The sequence below is a fragment of the Erigeron canadensis genome, chromosome 5 (assembly GCF_010389155.1).
Source record: "Erigeron canadensis isolate Cc75 chromosome 5, C_canadensis_v1, whole genome shotgun sequence".
Lineage (NCBI taxonomy): Eukaryota > Viridiplantae > Streptophyta > Magnoliopsida > Asterales > Asteraceae > Erigeron > Erigeron canadensis.
Window position 1 is genome coordinate 22,685,199 of NC_057765.1, and position 20,813 is coordinate 22,706,011.

Genomic DNA, 20,813 nt, shown 5'->3' on the forward strand with positions numbered 1-20,813 from the left:
GGGATATGATCATATTTCAGAGCATAATCAGTTAGTTGCGTCTTCATCCATAACACTTGAGCACAACAACTAGCCGCAGCCACATATTCAACTTCAGCCGTTGATAGTGAGACACAATATTGTTTCTTGGGAGACCAACTCACAATTTTATCACCTAAAAATTGTAAAGTACCGGAAGTGCTCTTGCGATCAAGCTTACAACCTGCATGATTTGCATCTGAATAAGCAGTTAAATTGAATCCAGTATCCCTTGGATACCAGAGACCTAAATTGGGTGTACTCTTCAGATAACGAAATATTCGTTTCACAGCTTGAAAATGTAAATCAGTTGGAGCAACTTGATACCTAGCACACATACATGTTGCAAACATTATATCTAGGCGAGATGATGTAAGATACAACAATGAACCAATCATACCTCTATATCTCTTTTGGTCAAATGGTTTCCCATTTTTGTCAGCATTTATATTTGTTCGAGCAGCCATTGGGGTAGAAATTGAAGAACATGAAGTCATATCAAAGTTTTTCAAAATATCATTTATGTATTTACCTTGTGATATAAAAATACCATTTGGTAATTGTTTGATTTGAAGACCTAAAAAGTAGTTCATTTCCCCAATCATACTCATTTCAAAATGATTTACCATAAGAGATGAAAAGTTTCGACAAAATGTTTGACTGGTTGACCCAAAGATAATGTCATCAACATATATTTGTACAAGAAGAACATGCTTACCTTGTTTGCGAATAAACAGGGTAGGGTCAATTGTGCCTTTGGTAAAGCCACCTCTTAGTAAGAAAGTAGTTAAGGAATCATACCATGCGCGGGGTGCTTGCTTAAGACCGTAGAGAGCCTTTTCTAACCTGTAGACATGGTTTGGTCTTTGAGGATCAACAAAACCTTCTGGTTGTTCAACGTAAACTTTTTCTTTGAGGTCACCATTCAAGAAAGCAGTCTTCACATCCATTTGAAACACAGTGAAGTTTCGGAATGAGGCATAAGCTAAGAAAATTCGAATGGCCTCCATTCTTGCAACTGAAGCAAAAGTTTCGTCGAAGTCAACACCAGGTTGTTGGCAATAACCCTTTGCAACAAGTCAAGCTTTGTTCCTTACTACCATTCCATTCTCATCCTTTTTGTTCTTGAAAATCCACTTTGTTCCGATTGGCTCAGCCTTTCTCGGATTTGGAACTAATCTCCATACTTTCAGTCTTTCAAACTGTGCGAGTTCTTCTTGCATTGCATTAACCCATTTTGGATCACGAAGAGCTTCAGAGACAGTTTTGGGTTCAATATTGCTGAGAGAAAGTGCAACAAGACACACGTTTACTGAAGTACGAGTAGTTACACCAGCTTGTGGATCTCCAATAATTTGATCAGTAGGATGATCTTTCAACATACGTGACCATTTGCGATCATCAGGAAGAGAATCTTGTTGATGAATATCAACATCATCATCATTAAAACCTGAGTTTAGTTGAGAGATGGAATCATAGCTTGGTAGAACTGCTTCCTCATAGGATGGATGATCGAAGTCAAGTGGCACATACACATTTGGAGTGTTCATCGGATTTCTTGTTTGAGTAAATTGGGTAGGTTGTTCTTGAACATTCACTTGAGAAGAATTATCAGGAGAGGGTGGTGAAGAAGAATCATTAGAAGAAGATGAAGAACTACTACTAGAAGATGTAGCACCTTACTCAGAAGAACTTGATGATGATTCATGATTGTTGTCAGGAACTGGATTATTTGTCTGAATTGGTTCAACAATGACTCGAGGTTCTTCATCATGAATCAGTTTGGAATTGTAGAATTCTTCAAAAAGAATGTCTAATTCATCGCTTGTTGGAGTTGGAAACTTCTTGAATATAGATGCTAAAGTAGAAGTCCTTGTGGAAGTACTTGAAGCACTTGCATCATTACTTGTTGGTAGCAAACTTTCTTGTTCAAAGATCATGCCTGGTATCTCATCAAACCAAACATTCATTGTTTCTTAAATTGTATTTGTTCGGCGATTGTAGATTCGGTGGGCAATTGATGTCTTGGAATAACCAACAAAGTAACCTTCATCACCTTTCTTCTCAAACTTTCCAAGGTTCTCCCGGTCATTCAAAGTATAACAAACACACCCAAAGATATGAAAATAGTTGATGTTGGGTTTGCGTTTGTTAACAACCTCATAAGGAGTTTTCTCGAAACACTGATTGACAATGGACCGATTCTGAGTGTGACAAGCAGTGTCAACAGCTTCAGCCCACATATTTGATAGTAACTTGGAATAAGCAAGCATTGTCCTTGCTGCTTCTACTAGCGTTCGATTTCTCCTTTCAACGACACCGTTTTGTTGTGGGGGACGAACCGCAGAGAATTGGTGAGTAATCCCCTTTGATTTGCAAAATTCATCAAAAACGGCATTTTTGAACTCAGTTCTGTTATCCGAACGGATGTAACGAACTGGAAGTTGAAGATTTACTTGAGTAGAAGTGATGAAATCGATCAGAATCTGAGTTGTTTCATCTTTGGATGCAAGAAACTTGACCCAAGTATATCTTGAATAATCATCAACAATAACCAAGATGTATTTCTTCCCATTTCGGCTTTGTACTTTCATCGGCCCACAAAGATCCATGTGAAGCAAATGAAGAGGAGCTAAAGAATTTGGAGATTTCTTCGGTTTATGATAAGCTCTCTTAATATTCCCAACAGCACAAGAAGGACAGACATGATCACTTTCATACTTATAGTCTGGTAAGCCTTCAACAAGATGCTTGTTGACTAAAGTATTGATTGTTGGAAAATTTAGATGAGAAAGCCTTCTATGCCATAACCAAGAATTCTTTGACGTAGCCTTTGAAATGAGACAAATATTATCGGTTGGTTGGTTATCATCGAGATTGACGGTAAAAAGATTATCATCGCGGTCGCCACAAAGAATGTCAACTCCATCTAGAGTTTGGACTTTGCACAGAGATTGTCGAAAAAGAACTTGAAGATTGTTGTCACAGAATTGTCCAACACTGAACAAGTTATGACATAATCCTTCAACATAATGAACTTTCTTGATGACAATTCCATTGCGTTCAATGTCTCCATAACCTAAGATAGTAGCGAAATTGTTGTTCCCAAATCGAACAGTTCCCATGAATCGTTCGATAAAGTTCTTGAGCAATGCTTTATTGCCAGTCATGTGTTTTGAACACCCGGAATCGAGTATCCAAACACAGATGGTTATTTCCTGCAATCAAAGAAATTTAACCGACTTTAGGTACCCACTTGAAGACGGGTCCTTTGTGGTTAGTTAACACAGATAGGGTATATAACATAGGAAATGCATACAAACATGCTTTAGAATCAACATAAGCATTAACAAGCACATTATCAACAAGCACATTTGGATAAAAAGTACGAACATTCACACGGGAATTAAAGGTAACATGTCTACAAGCATTCAAACCAACCACATGAGAACAGGAATCAACATTGTTTACAACCACACAAGGCCTTGCCTTGGCACCATTAACATTGTCTAACAAAGATGACTTAAAAGATGAATTGTTTAAATTAACAGAAACATTCTTCTTGTTACTACCAGCTTTTCTCCTTCGCTTTTTCTTCTTTTTCTCAACATTAATGATCTTAGGTACTAATGACTTAGCTACCCATTTAGTATCACTATTTATGCTCTTTCCACCTGTTGAATTGACACTAAGAAGATTAGAACGAGGAGTTTTGAACACTTTCATCTTTTTAGAGTCTTTTGGAGGTGAGGAAACTTCTTGTTTCTTTGGTTTATCATGAGAAAACCATCCATATTTATCCCTATATCTAGTTGCACCATTTGATATATCCCTAGTTAGCAAAACTGAGCTAGACTTAGATACCTTAGGTAAAGAACTAGATTGAGAGTTAGATGCATTAGGATTGTCTTTCGGAAGTTTCACTTTGGTGTACTTTGTTCTGGGAGTGGTCTCAGTTTCTTTGGTTTTGTCATGCTTATCTGGGGTAGGACACTTTGGTTCAGTCTTAATGATCTTTGTGATGGTCTTTGGTTCAGTCTTGACGAGTTTGGAATTAACTCGTTTCTTTGAATAATATGAAGTTGGAGCTTTGGAAATTGGATTTTGAGGTTTGGATTTCTCTTTTGTTTCAATTTTGATTTTGGTAGATTCAATCTTTTTCTCTGTTTCTGAATCAAAAACATGTTCTCCCTCCATGAATTTATCAAAATCATCTTTAGTGAAATCATTTGGAAAATTAAATTGCACTGGAGAGTGAATTGTTATAGATTTTTTCAAAAGTTTTGAACAATTAGAGATCTTGGTGTCCAACTTCACATCACTGGTAGTCTCGGAAATTAGGTCAACTTGAACTGACACATCTTTGGTCTCACAAGAAAATTGAGTAGAAGTATCAACACCTATACTAGTACTAAGCTTAGGGTGAACAACTAACTCATCAAGAGTATTGCATGTGAAAAACCTATAAAAGTACCATACCAAAACTAAAATATGCGCAAGTTCGTCATAAGATAAATCTGATTACACATAATCATCAGCTATAGAGGTAGCTGTATCTTGATAAGTACATTCAAGAGAATCAGTCAAGGTCTGAGTGGAGGAATTTGTAGATAAAACACAAGTAGTTTGGGTTGAATGGTCTACTAAATCAATTAGGTCAGTTTGAGTAGAAGCATTCTCACAAACTTTCTTAGCATGTACAACAACCAATTTATCCTCTGCATTTGGACTTTGAGACTTGAGATGATCAATGACTTTTTGTTGAGAATCCATCTTTTGTTGTAAACCTTCTATTTGTTTTTCCAAAAATGTTGATGGAATATACATTTTAGTTGGTTTAGGTGGAGGACTGACAGATTCTTGGTTTTGAAAATTCGATGCAATTTCTTCCAATTTAAAAATTGAAGACTCTTTTGTTTCGTAGGAAGCATTTAGAGCATCATAATTAACCAAAAATTCATCTTTTGGTTTCTCAACTTCATCGGTCTCAAATTCGTTATCCAATGGACAGATAAATTGTTGTACCATACCAAGTCGAGGAAATTTTTCATCATACAAAGGTTCTATTTCATCCTTGGCTTTTTGCAATGGTGTGATATTCTCAAATCCCAACCCGAGAAGAAGATCATCTTTTGCAATTTTTGGCTTGTTCAAATAGGCAGTGAAATCCAAGAGAGGGTTTTGTTCAACTTTATATAACTTCTCTTGATAGAAAAGTATATACTTTTTAAATTCCTCAACTTATTTTTCAAGATTATCAATCTCAACGCCTTTAAGAAAACAAGTATGATTTAAGTCAGAAATCTTCCTTTCGAGTTCAACATTGTTTGATTTAGCTTCTTGAAGCTTCTTATTGAGAATATCAACATCCATTTGTCTAGCATTTGCCCGAAGCCATTCATTGGTCTTTTGAATTTCAAGATCTTGATTGGCTTTTTCAAGATCATGAATGGTCTTTTCAAGATTATGACATTTATTCAATAACTTAGAATCAGAAGAGGCATTCAACTCACATTCTTTAACCAACACTTGGTCTTTATATGATTGAAAGTCTTGTTTAATAGCATCATGTTCAAAAAGTAATTTTGAATGTTCTTCAAGAAGTTTTGAAAATTCACTTTTAGACAATGAAATACAATTTTGCAACTTTTTGTTTTTGTTGGTTAAAGACTTAATATGAGTTGTCAAGTTTGGCAAAGCTAATCTACATGACTCTTTATCCTTAATTGATGAAAAAGTAGAGTCGAGATTTACCTCATCATCCTTAATCTGCTTCAAAAACGTTGTCCTTGGCCAACCTCGCCATAAAGCAAACATTAGCAGAGAGATCTTCATCTTTTATCATCAGGAAGTAATAGCCATTTGTCATCTTCAGCAAGCAATGCATGACCGGCTTCCACTTGTTTGGCTAACAACATCTTCTGCTTGTAATACTCATAGTTCCGCTTCTGAGGTTGCTTGCAATCAATAGCAAAATGACCTGGTTTTCCACAATTGTAGCACTTTTTATCTGATGTTTTACCCTTCTCAACAACTTGTTTCTCAAATCCTTCCTTCTTCTCACCATGCTTTGATCCACTTCCTTCACCTTGCTCATAACTCTTTGAATGATAGTGTTCCTTCTTTGGAAATGCACTTGTAGAAGAAGTGCGGAGATTGTTGTTTGTTGGCCTCACTTTGTAGAATTTCTTCTTGAAATACTTAGTTACCGCGGCAAGAGCTTGATATAGTTCATCTGAAACACCATCTCTTGTAGCCATCAAATCATCTCCCTCCTCATCAGATGAAGAAACAACTACCATTTGCCTTTTAAGAGCTTCAGAAACCTTCTTTTCAACAATCAATGCCAAAGGATCAAAAGATACAACTTCTGGCATTTTGCTTGATGAAGCTTTGTTTAGAACTTGATGTTCATTGAGTTTGAAGGATTCATGAAGATTATGGATGGTGAACTTGGTCAGATTTTGATGTTGCTTAATCTGTGTTCCAAAATCTTCCCATTCTGGACCAAGAGCTTTGATGAATTTGATGTTTAACTCAATCTCTGATTTCTTCACATTGTTCTTCCTAAGTTCATTTATGACATTGCAGAACCTACAGTAGATAGCCTCTAGAAATTCATTTGGCAATTTGCTGAAGTTGTCAAACTCAGACAACACATTTGTCAATCTTATTGTTGAGGTCACGTCAGATCCTTCCCTTTGTCTTGCCACCTCATCCCATATTTCCTTGGCTGTATCATAAGAATCAACAGAGCCATAGATTTCATCTGGTAGTGCTTTGTATAAGCATGATCTAGCTCTGTTATCTGCAGTTGTTCTATCTTTTTGTCCAACATTTAAAAGATCAAGAGTGAGTATTGCACCAGTAATGGGATGGCGATGAACTGCAAGTCCATTAAGAATGGAATCTTTAAGCAGGTGACCATTTGGTTGTCATTCCACATAGTCCATAAATCTTTTCTTCCATAGTCCATAGGAACCACGGTCGAGAACTGGAGGTCTTGTATCTGAACCCAATGCCAATGCTTCATGAGAAGCCATTTGAAAGAGATTTGATTTGAAACTTGAAATGAAATAAGAGTTGAATAAAATTGGAAATGAAACGATCTAGGGAAAGATCGTCCTAGAAGATCGTTCTAAGATGAAGATCATCTTGAGTGAAAGACAGTTGAAACGATTTTGAATGAGATCGTCTTGGAAACTTTGAAAGAAATTTGGCTAAGTATGGAATGAAATTGAAATTGAAGTAAGTTTTGGAATTGAATTTAAGAAATGAAATGAAATGAAATGAAACGATCTTGAGAGAATCGTTTTGGAATTCTGGAAATGAGACGGTCTTGGAGGAAGATCGTCCTAGAGTTGATTACTTGAAGAAATTTTCTAAGTATTTTCGTAAAAATTGGACAGAGTTTCAGTATGAAATGGATTGAAAGAAATTTGAGCAAAACCAATCAATGAGATTAGTTACCCAGGAAGTGTGTGATTCCCAATCACAACGACTTCAAATGATCAACCAAACCACAACAACTTTTCAAAGAAACTGGGACGATCTTGTCAGGATCGTCCTAAAATCAGTGAGCTGAGAAGATCTTGAGAAGATCGTCCTAGCTTTCTATCACAAAAATTTCAAGTATCAAATACTTTTTAAGTATTTGAATTGACCAAACCAATCCTTTCGGATTAATTAGCCACAAACAAGTACTTCACACCACAACCACTTGCCAGAACAATCTTGAGGAGATCGTCCTACAAGCCACAAAGCTTAAAGTATGAAAAGTGAATATCAAGCACTGAGACGATCTGATGAAGATCGTTCTAGTGAGAATCGTCCTAGTATCATCTTCTTCATCATAAAAACTGGTATTTTCAAAAACTCCATTTATGACTTCTAAAAACTTCAATATCTTTCAAATTTCTGGGAGTTATGACTTGAAATAACTTGCATAATGTTTGTTTTCACCTCCGCAACAAATCCTTAAACAAAATTCAGCAAAAAACAACAGAATCAAATCCCAAATTCTAGCGCCAAAAACTAAAAAATTCAATCTCAAGTTGTAGATTGAATTTGAACTTGAAACTTGACAGTATTATGTTTTAAACTATCAGGAATCTATTGGTGAACAAAAATCTATGATTTTATGTGATTTGAGCGGTGAAAAATGATGAAACAATGGACGGATAGAAGAACGGTTTTCGAATTTGATTTTTGATGAATTTGAGATCGAATTCAGTTATGGATCGTATTAGAATGATGTTTTGCTCTGATACCACATGTAGATAACACGATTTCAGCCCTGGATTCACAGATTCAATGGTGGATTTGGATGTGTGTGTGTTCTTGGTGTTTTAGTGTGTGTTTTTGAGAGAGAGGGAGAAATTGGTATTAAATGTGTATAAATGTTACAGGAATGAAGGAAATGGATGGAAGGCTTATGATTTCTAAGGTGTGAGGGAGTATTTATAGTCTAACTATACATTTATGCTAATTATTACATCTAGTCCCTCATCCTTAGAAATCATTTAACTATGACTTAACAACAAGTAAGTCCACTAACTTAAATTACAATTTATCACTATTTTTGAATTTCTAACACAGCTATTTCCTTGTGATCACTATAAATTGCCTTTTTAGCTGGGCATCCCATTATAAAGTCGAGCATGGAAAACTATCCCTTGATTTTAGACGGGATTTTAGTAGATCCAATACAATTATTGGCCTTGATGACCAGTTTAGATGCTTGGAAAGATACTTGATTAGAAGGATAAATGCCTTCATTGTCATACACTTTGGATGTAAGATAGGAGAAATTTTCAGAGAGTTGTGTTGTTGTTCAGGAACGTTTTCAAATGGGGAAGCCATTATAGATGAGAGTAAAGATGAAGAGGATGATATGAATGAGAATTTGAGAAGAATATTTTGAGAGAGTTTGAGAGATTTTGAAAGTTTGAGAGAAAGAAATGAACGTAAAAGATGGATAAGAGGAAGAGATTTGTATATATATGGCATGGATATGGGCCCTATAACTGCAAAAAGTGAGTCGTCACACATACTCTCTTTCATACGTAGCATATGAAATGTTATTTTATTTAAAGAAAACTGTATATATGTACGTATGTGGGTTGTATGATGTGACCACTTTAACCACGATTTTAACTGTACTTGAGTACATACGGCGCGTACATTGTAAAAGTTGCCCATTTGGGAGAAAATCGAGGTAACTGTTTGAGATATATAATAAAATATTAACAAAAATACGTAGTGGAATACACTAGGATTATTAGAGGTATCCACTGAAGAGTCACTCTTTTGTTAAAAAAAATGGTTACCAAGTTTTTAGTCAGCAACTCAAGGAAAGAGAGAGGTAGTCGTTGACTAACTTTATACAATTTTTGGCAAATTTTCAGCCATCAACGGATTTTAGATGTCTTTACCAGCAGCCGTTTGCTGCTGGACTAGATAGGGACTTTCAGCACCCTATTACTTTTGTTATGCTTTTTCCCAAAGCATCAAGGATCAACGGATTTTAGTTGTCTTTACCAGCAGCCGTTTGCTGCTGGACTAGATAGGGACTTTCAGCACCCTATTACTTTTGTTATGCTTTTTCCCAAAGCATTAGGGATCAACGGATTTTAGAAGTCTTTACCAGCAGTTGTTTGCTGCTGGACTAGATAGAGACTTTCAGCACCCTATTGCTTTTATTATGCTTTTTCGCAAAGCATCAGGGATTAACTGATTTTAGTTGTCTTTACCTGCAGCCGTTTGCTGCTGGACTAGATAGAGACTTTTAGCTCTCTATTGCTTTTCTGTTTCGCAAGTAAGACACACTTGAACTCGCTGAGGTAATCTTGATAAGGGTCAAGAGTTAACTTACAAGAGATATGTAAGCTAAGTGGCAGAGTCACCATTCAGCATTTCCAACCTGCTGACTAGATCCTTGAATCTTTTTTCATCTAAAGGTTTGGTGAAAATGTCAGCAAGTTGATCATCAGTGGGGATGAAGTAGATTTCAACATCCCCCTTCATGACATGGTCACAAATGAAGTGATACCTAATATCTATGTGTTTTGTTTTGGAATGCTGAACAAGATTATGTGTAATGGCAATAGCGCTTGTATTGTCACACATGATGGGGATCTTAGAGAAATCTAAGTCATAGTCAGCGAGTTGATTTTTCATCCAGAGAACTTGAGCGCAACAACTTGCTGCTGATACATACTCTGCTTTAGCAGTGGAGATGGAAACTGTATGGTGTTTCTTACTAGACCAACTAGTCAACCTTCCCCCCAATAGTTGACATCCACCACTGGTACTTTTCCTATCTAACATGAACCCATCATAGTCAGAGTCAGAGTATGCAATTAAGTCAAAGTTTGAATCTTTAGGATACCAAAGACCCAAGAAAGAAGTCCCTTTGAGATATTTGAAGATTCGCTTGATAGCAAGTAAGTGAGACTCCCTGGGGGACGCTTGATATCTTGCACAAAGGCAAGTAGCAAACGTGATATCAGGACGACTCGCTGTGAGATACATCAGCGAGCCAATCATCCCACGATAGCGAGTGGGGTTCATATGCTTTCCGTCTGGGTCAGCATGTAGATTATTTGAAGGAGACATAGGAGTGGGCTTAGGAGTGATATTTTTCATATCAAACTTGGCCAGCATGTCCCTAATGTATTTTTCTTGGTTTATAAAAATTCAATCAGAGAGTTAACGAATTTGTAAACCAAGGAAGAATGTTAGCTCACCCATCATGCTCATCTCAAAGTGAGAGGACATCAGTGCGCTGAACTTCTTACAAAGTTTCTTGCTGGAAGAACCAAAGATAGGACATATAGGACATGGACACCCTCTCTATATATAAAGAGGGTGCTATCAATGGATCCACGCTGAAACTCATTTGTAAGAAGGAATTCAGAAAGAGTGTCATACCAAGCTCTGGGAGCTTATTTAAGACCATATAAGGTCTTGTAAAGACGATACACATGGTGTGGCTTGGCTGGATCTTCAAAACCAGGTGGCTGCTCCACATAAACTTCTTCTTCGAGTTTTCCATATAGGAAGGCACTCTTTACATCCATTTGATATACTGTGAAGTTTCGATAAGCAGCATGTGCCAAGAATAAGCGTATAGCTTCTAGTCGGGCCACTGGAGCAAAGGTTTCGTCATAGTCAACACCTTCTTCTTGAAGGTAACCTTGTGCAACCAACCTAGCCTTGTTACGAATAACTACACCATCTTCGTCCATTATATTTCTATACACCCATTTAGTTCCAATGGGTTCTTTGCCAGGAGGTAGAGGGACCAAAAACCAGACATGCTGTCTTTGGAATTGAGTTAGTTCCTCTTGCATGGCAGCAACCCAAGATGGGTCAACTATAGCCTCTCCAATATATTTAGGAGTGATCATTGACAAGAAATTAACATAGAGACATGAATTTCTGGTCGCTGATCGAGTCATAATACCCTGCTGAAGATCACCAATTACTTGATGGGCAGGATGACTAGATGTCCATTTAAGTGCTGGAACACTTGATGAACCAAGTAAAGGGGCAGCGGAAGACTGGGAATTGGTTCAGCAGGAGAACTATAAGAAGAGAGATCAATAGTTAGAGTTTGTTCAATAGGACTTTGATCAGAGGAGCCATTTGACTAGATTGAGTCATCTGTTGTGTTGGGGTCATCAGCAGACTCCAACTCTTCAGCATTAGCTGAAGCATCATGAAACTCTTCTTCAGCAAAGTCATCATTTAGCACATCATCAGCCAGAGATCTAGGTTTGGCTGATGCATCATGGATTGACCTTAAAATAGGCTCAACTGGCTCAATCGTGTAGATATGAGCAGCAACTTGCTCACGTTCAGCTTCAGCTAAGCTTTCCTCTGTAGGTTGCTGATTAACAGGAGGTAGCGAGCAAGAGGCATCAACAAATGAGTCAGTATCCTCGATAGGAGGATCAGTGAGCTCATTGAATATGACTTCCGTAGAAGAGGATTGGATATCTTTAAGAGCTGACAAGCTTTCATCAAAGGTGACATGAATTGACTCATCCACTTTTTGAAGACGAGTATTAAATACTCTGAAAGCTTTGCTAATGGCAGAATATCCAACAAAGTTTCCATCATCAGCTTTAGGATCAAACTTGCCAAGATGATCCTTATTATTAAGAATGAAGACAGGACAACCAAATACATTGAAGTATTTGATTAGAGGTTTCTTGCCTCTCAAAATTTAATATGCTGTCTTGTCATATCTTTTGACAATAAGACAACGATTTTGAGTATGGCAGGCAGTGCTGACAGCTTCTGCCCAAAACCTGCTGGGCAAGGAGGACTCCTTAAGCATGGTACGTGCTGCCTTAATGAGAGTTCTATTTATCCTTTCAGCAACACCATTTTGCTCAGGGGTTCTAGTAGAAGAGAAGTTTTGTAAGATCCCTTGATCAACACAAAAAGATTCAAGAGTGTGGTTTCTAAACTCAGTGCCATAGTCACTTTTGAGTTCTTTAACCCTTATGTTGTTGAGATTTTCCATTTTCTTGTTGAATTTTATTATTTCTTCAGCAGCATCACTCTTGGAATGAAGAAAGATAGTCCAAGTATATCGTGAATATTCATCCATGATAACTAAACTGTATTTGCTACCCTTTAGACTTTGGACATTTACTGGACCAAAGAGGTCCATATGTAGAAGATGAAAACAGCCCTTGACAGAGTTGGTTTGTTTTGATTTGAAAGTAGCTCTATGTCTTTTACCTTTTTCACAAGCACCACAGAGTCTATCTTTTTCAAAAGAAAGAGGAGAAAGGCCACGAACAAGGTGCTTCTTGGCCAGTGAGTTAATGGTTTTGAAGTTCACATGCGACATATGCTTGTGCCATAACCAATTTAGTTCAGATGCTGACTTTGCAAAGAAACAAGTCTCACTATCAATTTTGATAGGAGTGAAGTCTACAAGATATACATCTCTTTTTATTGGTGCTACCAAGACGACTTCCTTGTTAATATTTACAACAGTGCCTTGATGCTTATCAAGAATCACTTTGTAGTCAGCATCACAAAGTTGACTAATGCTTATGAGATTATGTTTTAATCCATTTACATAAGCAACCTTTGAAAATTTGATAAGACCATTTGAAAGAAGACCATACCCTTCAGTTTGTCCAGTGGAGTTATCACCGAACACTACAGTAGGACCAGGTGCCTCTGTATAGTTATCCAGCAGGGACATAGAGCCAGTCATGTGTTTTGAACAGTCGTTGTCCAAATACCACACTCCTTTTTCCCAGCGAGCCCTGCATGGATATAATAGAAGGATTTAGGCTTCACTTTGGAACTCATCAATGACCCTGTCAGCAGGGTTAGAGGTAGGTTCATTGGAGGTAGATGTTGGCTCTGTTGAGAGAGCATCCTCAAGAGTGGGGAAGTTACCTACATTGACATTTCCAAAGGTGTGATCATTTTCTTCGAAAGGCATGATGTTAGTCTCATTGCTTTGAAGATACACATAGCTGTTGACTACGTCAGGAGCACTGTATTCAATCAGCATAGCTGGATGTCCCCATGCATTTGAAATGACCCTTTGGGAATGAGGAATTTCAATGTGCTGGGAAGAGATATACTCAGCAACATTTTGTTCAGAGACACAAGAGGGTTCACTTGATCTAGGTTCAGAAGAAGGATTTTCACTGACCCTAGTAAACGAGGAAGATGCTCCAGCAGACATAGAAGAACTTGGTTGCGTAGCAACCTCTGGAGCATTCCTTGAGCTTACATTTTCACATTCAGAGGCAACATGTCCTCTGCTGCTACATAGATAGCATTTTTTAATAGAGGAAGTGCCTTTTTTGTTCAGAATGAGAAAGTCTCTCAGCTGAGATGAAAGATCATTGACTTGCTGAGTAAGCTCATTGATCTAAGGATTAGAGGAAGTTGCCTTGCCTTTTTGCTTAGACTTAGATTTGTTCCTTTGTTTAGGTCTAGGTGGAGGCATCTGAGGAACAGGACCAAGTATGGATTGACCATTTTGACCATAAGGATTTTGAGATTCTTGAATGGTTGTCCATGCTTGACTTCCAGCAGGGTAGGAAGAAGAGAAGGGACCCTGCTAAGATTGAGGTTGAGGTTGATGCATTCTTCTAGGAGTAGTTGGCCTAGGTTGATGATTGGGAGTTGCTGACCTCATTTGCCTATGAGGCAGATACTCCCTGTTTGACATAGAGGATTGAGAATGCTGATTAGGCATTTGTCCTCGCTGTGGGGTTGAGGGTCTCACTTGCTGATGTGGCAAGTGTCCTCTTTGAGGAGTAACAGGTCTCACTTGCTGATGTGGCAAGTGTCCTCGCTGAGGAGTAACAGGTCTCACTTGCTGATGTGGCAAGTGTCCTCGCTGAGGAGTAGTGCACCTGTTTAGAGAAGGGAACCTTCCTCTTTGAGGAGTGTTACACCTAGGAGTGGACCTAGTTGGTACAGACAAGTTTTGAGGGGTCTGCTGATTAGATAGACCATCAGCAGGTAAATCCCTAGATGGAAGTACTTGCTGGAATCTATCATCAGCGAACCTGACATGTCTTTTCATTAGACGGTCATGTTGGTCATCCTTATGACTAACATGAGCAGGCTCTTGAGATGAAGAAGTTGATGGAGCACATGAAGGTTGCTGACTGACTGAATTTACTCTCAAAGGAGTGTTGTAGTCATAAGACACAGAATTTGTGCTTCTCTTAAAGGGTTCAGTAGATTTGTTAGGAAGCTGCTGAGGAGTAATGGGTTTATAACCATCACTAGAGATGTCCCCTTTAAACGTTCTTGGAGGAGAGTATTGGATTCTACCTTCATGTGGCATCATTTCAACAATAGGGAGATGAGAAAACATGTTATTGGTGCTAGTTGAATAATTAGCACCTTTTACCTCAGTAGGGGTAGAGGATTCGCTGGTGGAGGAAGAAATGGTAGCACCAGCATTCATTTTAGAGTGGTAGTCACTTTGTCCTTTGACAAAGTACCACTTTTTTATCTCTTCAGGAGAGATAAAGGAGGAAGGAGGAATAGAAATTTCAGGTTTAACATCATCATGAAACATGTTAGCGAGTTAAGCAACAGCATCAAAGTTGCCACCAATCACTGCTTGAACCTGAGCAGGAACTTGTTCACTTAGACATTGATGATGAAACCTAGAAGCTTTTGACCAAGAGGTCACAATCTTCTTCAGATTAGAAACTTCAGCCTTGAGTTTTTCATTTTCAAGTTGAAGTTTTTGAGTCATTAACTCATGAGATTGAAGTTCTACATGAACATTTTTCAATTTCAAGAGTTTTTCATTTTTATCACTTAATTCATTACCAGCAGAGTTAAGTTTAGCTTGAAGCTCAGCACATAAAGTTTCTACATACTGAAGATCACATGATAAAGACTCAATAATTTTGGTCTTATCATCTTCTGAAGAGGAGAGAAGAGAATGTACCTTTTTTACAGTGACATTGTAAACTAGAGAATTTATGCACAATTAAGCTCAATTTAGGTTAGTGTATGAAAAGGTGTTTGTGTGTGTTTGGGAGGTTAGGGATGGAGATGAGAGAGAAATTAGAGTGGAATGATTAGGATTAATTATGGAAATGGGGAAAAAGGCTTACAATTTTGGGTATGGATAGGAGTATTTATACACTTGACTAACTTTCACTAATACTCCTTCCATTATTAAAAAAATTACATTTTAACACCATTTTAGATTTCTAACATTCTTCCCCTTGGTGTTGAAATGTAATTCATCCACAACATTATCTACAAATACGAACTTGTTGATGAAGGTCTTTGAAGCTTTCTCATTGTCTTCAAGATCTTCCCTCAAACTTGAATTTACGTCTTTAATCTTCACACTTACCTTAAAGATGTATCTTTAAGTCTTGAACTTCTCAGAGTATAAGCATTGCGGAAACTTGAGTTTGGCTCTTTAGATTTGAACATGAAAGCCTCTTCTTGACAATCTTAACTTTGTCACACTTCCCTTTAATTGATGAATCTTACTCTTGAAGCATTTGGACAAACATCTTTTTCATCACAAACTTCCCCTCGATCAAACAATCATATTTTCGTACCACCAACGCTTATGTATAGGGTGTACCCGCGGCGTACCCACCACATTGGCGATAACTATCTTCAAAAAAAATTTGGGAAGATAACTATCTTCAAAAAAAATTGGGAATCACTTTAGTCAACCATTTATCTTTCTTCCCCTCAACTGATGAATTCTTCTTTCTCCCCAAGAAAGCATAAAGCATAAAGACTTGTTCAACTTCATTATCCTCTTTCTTCCCCTCATGATGAATATGAGTCTTCATGTTCATCATGTCGTTTTGAAATCGAATCTGGGGTACCATCAATTTATGAAGTGTAGTTTGAATAAACATCATCTTCAGCCCGGGTTATACACTGACATGTGTACAAGCCAAATTCATCGAATCACTTACAAACAACCTTTGGGACCCATTTTTGTGTAGGCCCAACGGTTTTTGTCTTGACATTCCAAATGTATGTGTCATCGATTCGACGAATAAAATCTGCAGTCCATGGTGGATGAAAACTCGAGGTTGTTGAAAAGTTGAGTTTTTGTGGACGCATTGAAGATGCAAAGACATTCACTTTTTGCACTGCAACTGGTTTTGGGGCAAGATCAAATAACTTCCAAAGTGAATATTTGAATGTCCTTGACTCAGTTGACTTGGGCTTATAAACTGACTTTAGCTTAGGATTTGTCAACTGAGCTTTTGCTTGGGAGATGAACTAAGAGTTGTCTTCAAATGATAGGAATGGTATTGAAGATTATGTTCCATCAACGGTAGATGGCTTTGAATACTTCTTACTCTGTCCAATGAGTAATTAGTAAACTGAGACATCTTTCGGACAGGGGTTGATGAAACATTGACTTTGGAGCTCTTTGGGATGGACTCAGTGTAAGCTTTCTTTGAAGCATCAATTTCAATTGGAAATATTGAACTAGTATCATGGTAAACTGAACCATCATCACTTTGAGTATCACAAGATGTTGATTGTGTTTGCAATTCAATCTCAAGTTCAGAGATTCTCCTTTGTAAAGATGTTTCATTTGATTGAGATTGCAAACATTTCTATTCAAGAGTCTTGATTTTGTTGCAAACATCTTGTCTCTCCTTCTCAACTTTGTTCATCTCATCAATGAACTTTCTCTCCATGGTTAAGAAAATGGATGTCTCATTTTGCAACTGAAGTTGAAGACTTGAAATCTTTTCTTGCAAAATAAGTTCTCTTGATTTGCTCTCCAAGATATTATTATTCAGCTTCTTGTTGGAAGTTTCCAATTCCTTTGATAGACTTGAAATCTTGGACTGCAAAAGATCTTGTTCTTTTTTAACACTTTTCATGTTGGACAATTTTAGATCATTTGCATGTTTGAGCTCTTTGTTTTCTTCTTTGAGATGTTGAACTTCAAATTGGAAATTGTGGTGTTGTTCCAAAATATCAAGAAGCTTTTTCAAGTTAGCTTCTTTTCTTTCATATTCAGCCACAATACAATTCGTAGAAAAATAATGAGCACCACATGAGCAAGGAATGAATAAAATCTTTTGTAATTTCGATTGACATTTTGTTGAGCAAAGGTGGGGAAAGAATCGAAATGATATTGTGTTTTAAATTGAAATGAAGAATTAAAAATGAAATTTGGAAATTTTTGGAATTGGGACGATCTGAAAGAGATCGTCCTGGAATAAAGAGGTTGAAAAAATGAGATGGTCTAAAAGAGATCGTCTTGGAATCTGAGTGAAAAAAAAAATTTCTAAGTATAGAAAATTTTGGAAAATTTGGGCAGAGTTTCGTTTAGAATTGGAAGGAAAGATAATTTTTTGAGCAAAACCGGTCCGTAAAGGTCCAGTTACCCAGAGTGTATGGTTCCCAATCACAACAACTTCAAATGTTCAACCAAAACACACTAACTTTCAAAGGAACTGAGATGATCTTGACAGGATCGTCCTAAGTTCCAGGAGCTGAGACGATCTTGTTGAGATCGTCCTAGCTTCTGTCACAAACTTTCAAGTGTAAAACTTTCCAAGTGTTTGAATTGACCAAACCAATCCTTACGGATTAATTAGCCACAACAAACACTTCACCACACACAATCACACTTGTCAGAACGATCTAGAGAAGATCGTCCTACAAGCCACAAGGCACTAGAATGAAAAATGAATCTTCAAAGACTGAGACGATCTTGAAGAGATCGTCTGAGCCAAAATCGTTCTGAGGTCATCTTCTTCATCATCAAAACAGTTTTAAACACAAACTCCATTACCGACTTCAAAAAGCTTCAATAACTTTTGAATTACAAGGAGTTAGAACTTGAAATCAATTGCAAACTGCTTGTTTTCACTTCAGCTACACATCTACGAACAAAATTCAACACAAAACACAACAGATTCGAATCCCAAAATTTGCGCTCAATATGCTAAAAATTCAAACTCGAGATTTAGATCGAATTAGAACTTGAAACTTGACAGGATTATGTTATTAACTATCACGAATCTATTGATGAACAAATAATTGTGATTTTATGTGATTTGAATAGTGAAAAATGAAGAAAACAATAAAGATCATTTTTACGAATAAAAATGGTTTTGATTTTTGATGAATTTGCGATTGAATTCAGTTATGGATCAATATCAGAATGGTGTTTTGCTCTGATACCACATGAAAAGCTTTAAATTTATGCACAATTAAGCTCAATTTAGGTTAGTGTGTGAAAAGGTGTTTGTGTGTGTTTGGGAGGTTAGGGATGGAGATGAGAGAGAAATTAGAGTGGAATGATTGGGGTTAATTATGGAAATGGGGAAAAAGGCTTACAATTTTGGGTATGGAGAGGAGTATTTATACACTTGACTAACTTTCACTAATACTCCTTCCATTATTAAAATAATTACATTTTAACACCATTTTAGATTTCTAACAGACATTTACCCAATGACTTGAGGAGACTTGACCTTTTGTCAGCGCCTCACCATCAGCGAGTGCCATCAGGCACATAGTGTCCACATAATCTTCATCATCTGACTCATCGGAGTCAGCCCAGTCATGTTCTTCAGCGACTAGCCCTTTGGCATGTGCTATAGCCTCCTCAGCTTCAGCCATCTTAGCCTTTAGCTGATAGTACTTGTTCCTGTATTCATCAGCAGACTTAGAGAGGTTAGCTTTAGGAGCAGCAGGGGTGGGAATAGAGACCCTGCACTCCTTTTGGTAATGGCCTTTTCTGCCACACCTCCAGCATTCTTCCTGTGATTTATCAACAGGAGGCTTGTAAGGAGCAACCGACTTACGGTTGTTCCACTTTCTGGAATATTTCTTTCTAGTAAGGAGAGCAAATTCCATGAAGTCACTAAACATCTCTTGTTTTTCATCAGCATCAAGCTCGTCAACAAGAGTTTGAATAGGATCAGGGAGATTTGAGGTGCTGGCAGCATCATAGGAGTTGATTGGCTCAGCAAAGATAAGAGCAAGAGGGTCAGAAATAGGGTAAGAAGAAGTGCTGGTAAAGGAAAAAGAGCCAGCATGTCTTCTAGATTCAGCAGAGGCTCGAATATTTTGAACCAAGGCCTTCTCTTCGAATTGAAGAGTGCCAAACAGTTCCTCAAAGAATTTGTCTCAAGTTTTGCCACTTGAGAGGAAGAGAAACGATGAATTTGTGGCATACTTCAAAGTTATCATGAGTAATGCCAACATTTGTCATGTCATTGAGCAACCCTTTGAAACGAGTATAGGTGCTCTCGAGACTTTCATCAGGAAGAGAGAAGAAGTTTTCATAGGCCCGCTTTAGGTCTATTTTCTTAGTCTTTATGAGGTCAACAGATCTTTCATAGATGCTGACCAGTCTATCCCATACTTCCTTTGAAAAAGGATATTTGATGACGAGCTTCATCATTTCAGTAGGAAGGGTGGTGATGATCATGTTTTTAATCCTTGAGTCAAGATTGACTAGCTTACGCTCCTCATCAGTCCATTGGACTTCTGGCTTTACCAGATAAGTCACAATTTCAGGAGCATCAGGTGTAGCACCTGGAGTCCTTTGGACATATGTAGGTATAAAGGGACCTTCAGTGAGAATGGTTATTAAATAAGGTTCCACACCCACGATGTAAAGAAGCATCCTCTCCTTCCAAGACCCAAAATCTTTGGGCTCATATTTTGGAGGGATGGAATAACATAAGTTGTGCATTCGTGGACTGTCAAGTGGTATCAGAGCCACCGTTCCTAAATCATTGGAACAAGATCTGTTTGCCTTCTTGTGTTTACATTTATTTTTGTTCTTATCTTTTCTTGAAAACCTGGCTCTGATACCACTTGACAGTCCACGAATGCACAACTTATGTTATAATTAAGCTAGACAAGAAAGTAAATAAGAAGGAAAACAACAAGAACAATGACAAGTTCAAATGTAATAAATCTATGCAAGTATAATCATATGTATCATTGATTAAACGATGAATACATGGTCGATATTACAAACTTGACTTACAAGAATACAAATGAACAAAGTAATTGCTAAGTCTAGACACACTAAAAACTTAAACAATTACAAGTGACACACACTTTTGAGGTGACAAACACACTTGATACAATGCGGTTGTGTTGCCTTTTATAGAGAAGGAATTAGGGCAACACAACCTTCTTTTGATGGTGATAAATGGTGGTTGTCGACATCCCATTGGCTCCTTGTACTTCCATGCAAGAGCCCTTGTCTTCTTTACCAAAACAGGTATGAGAGAGAAACCCTTGTTTTG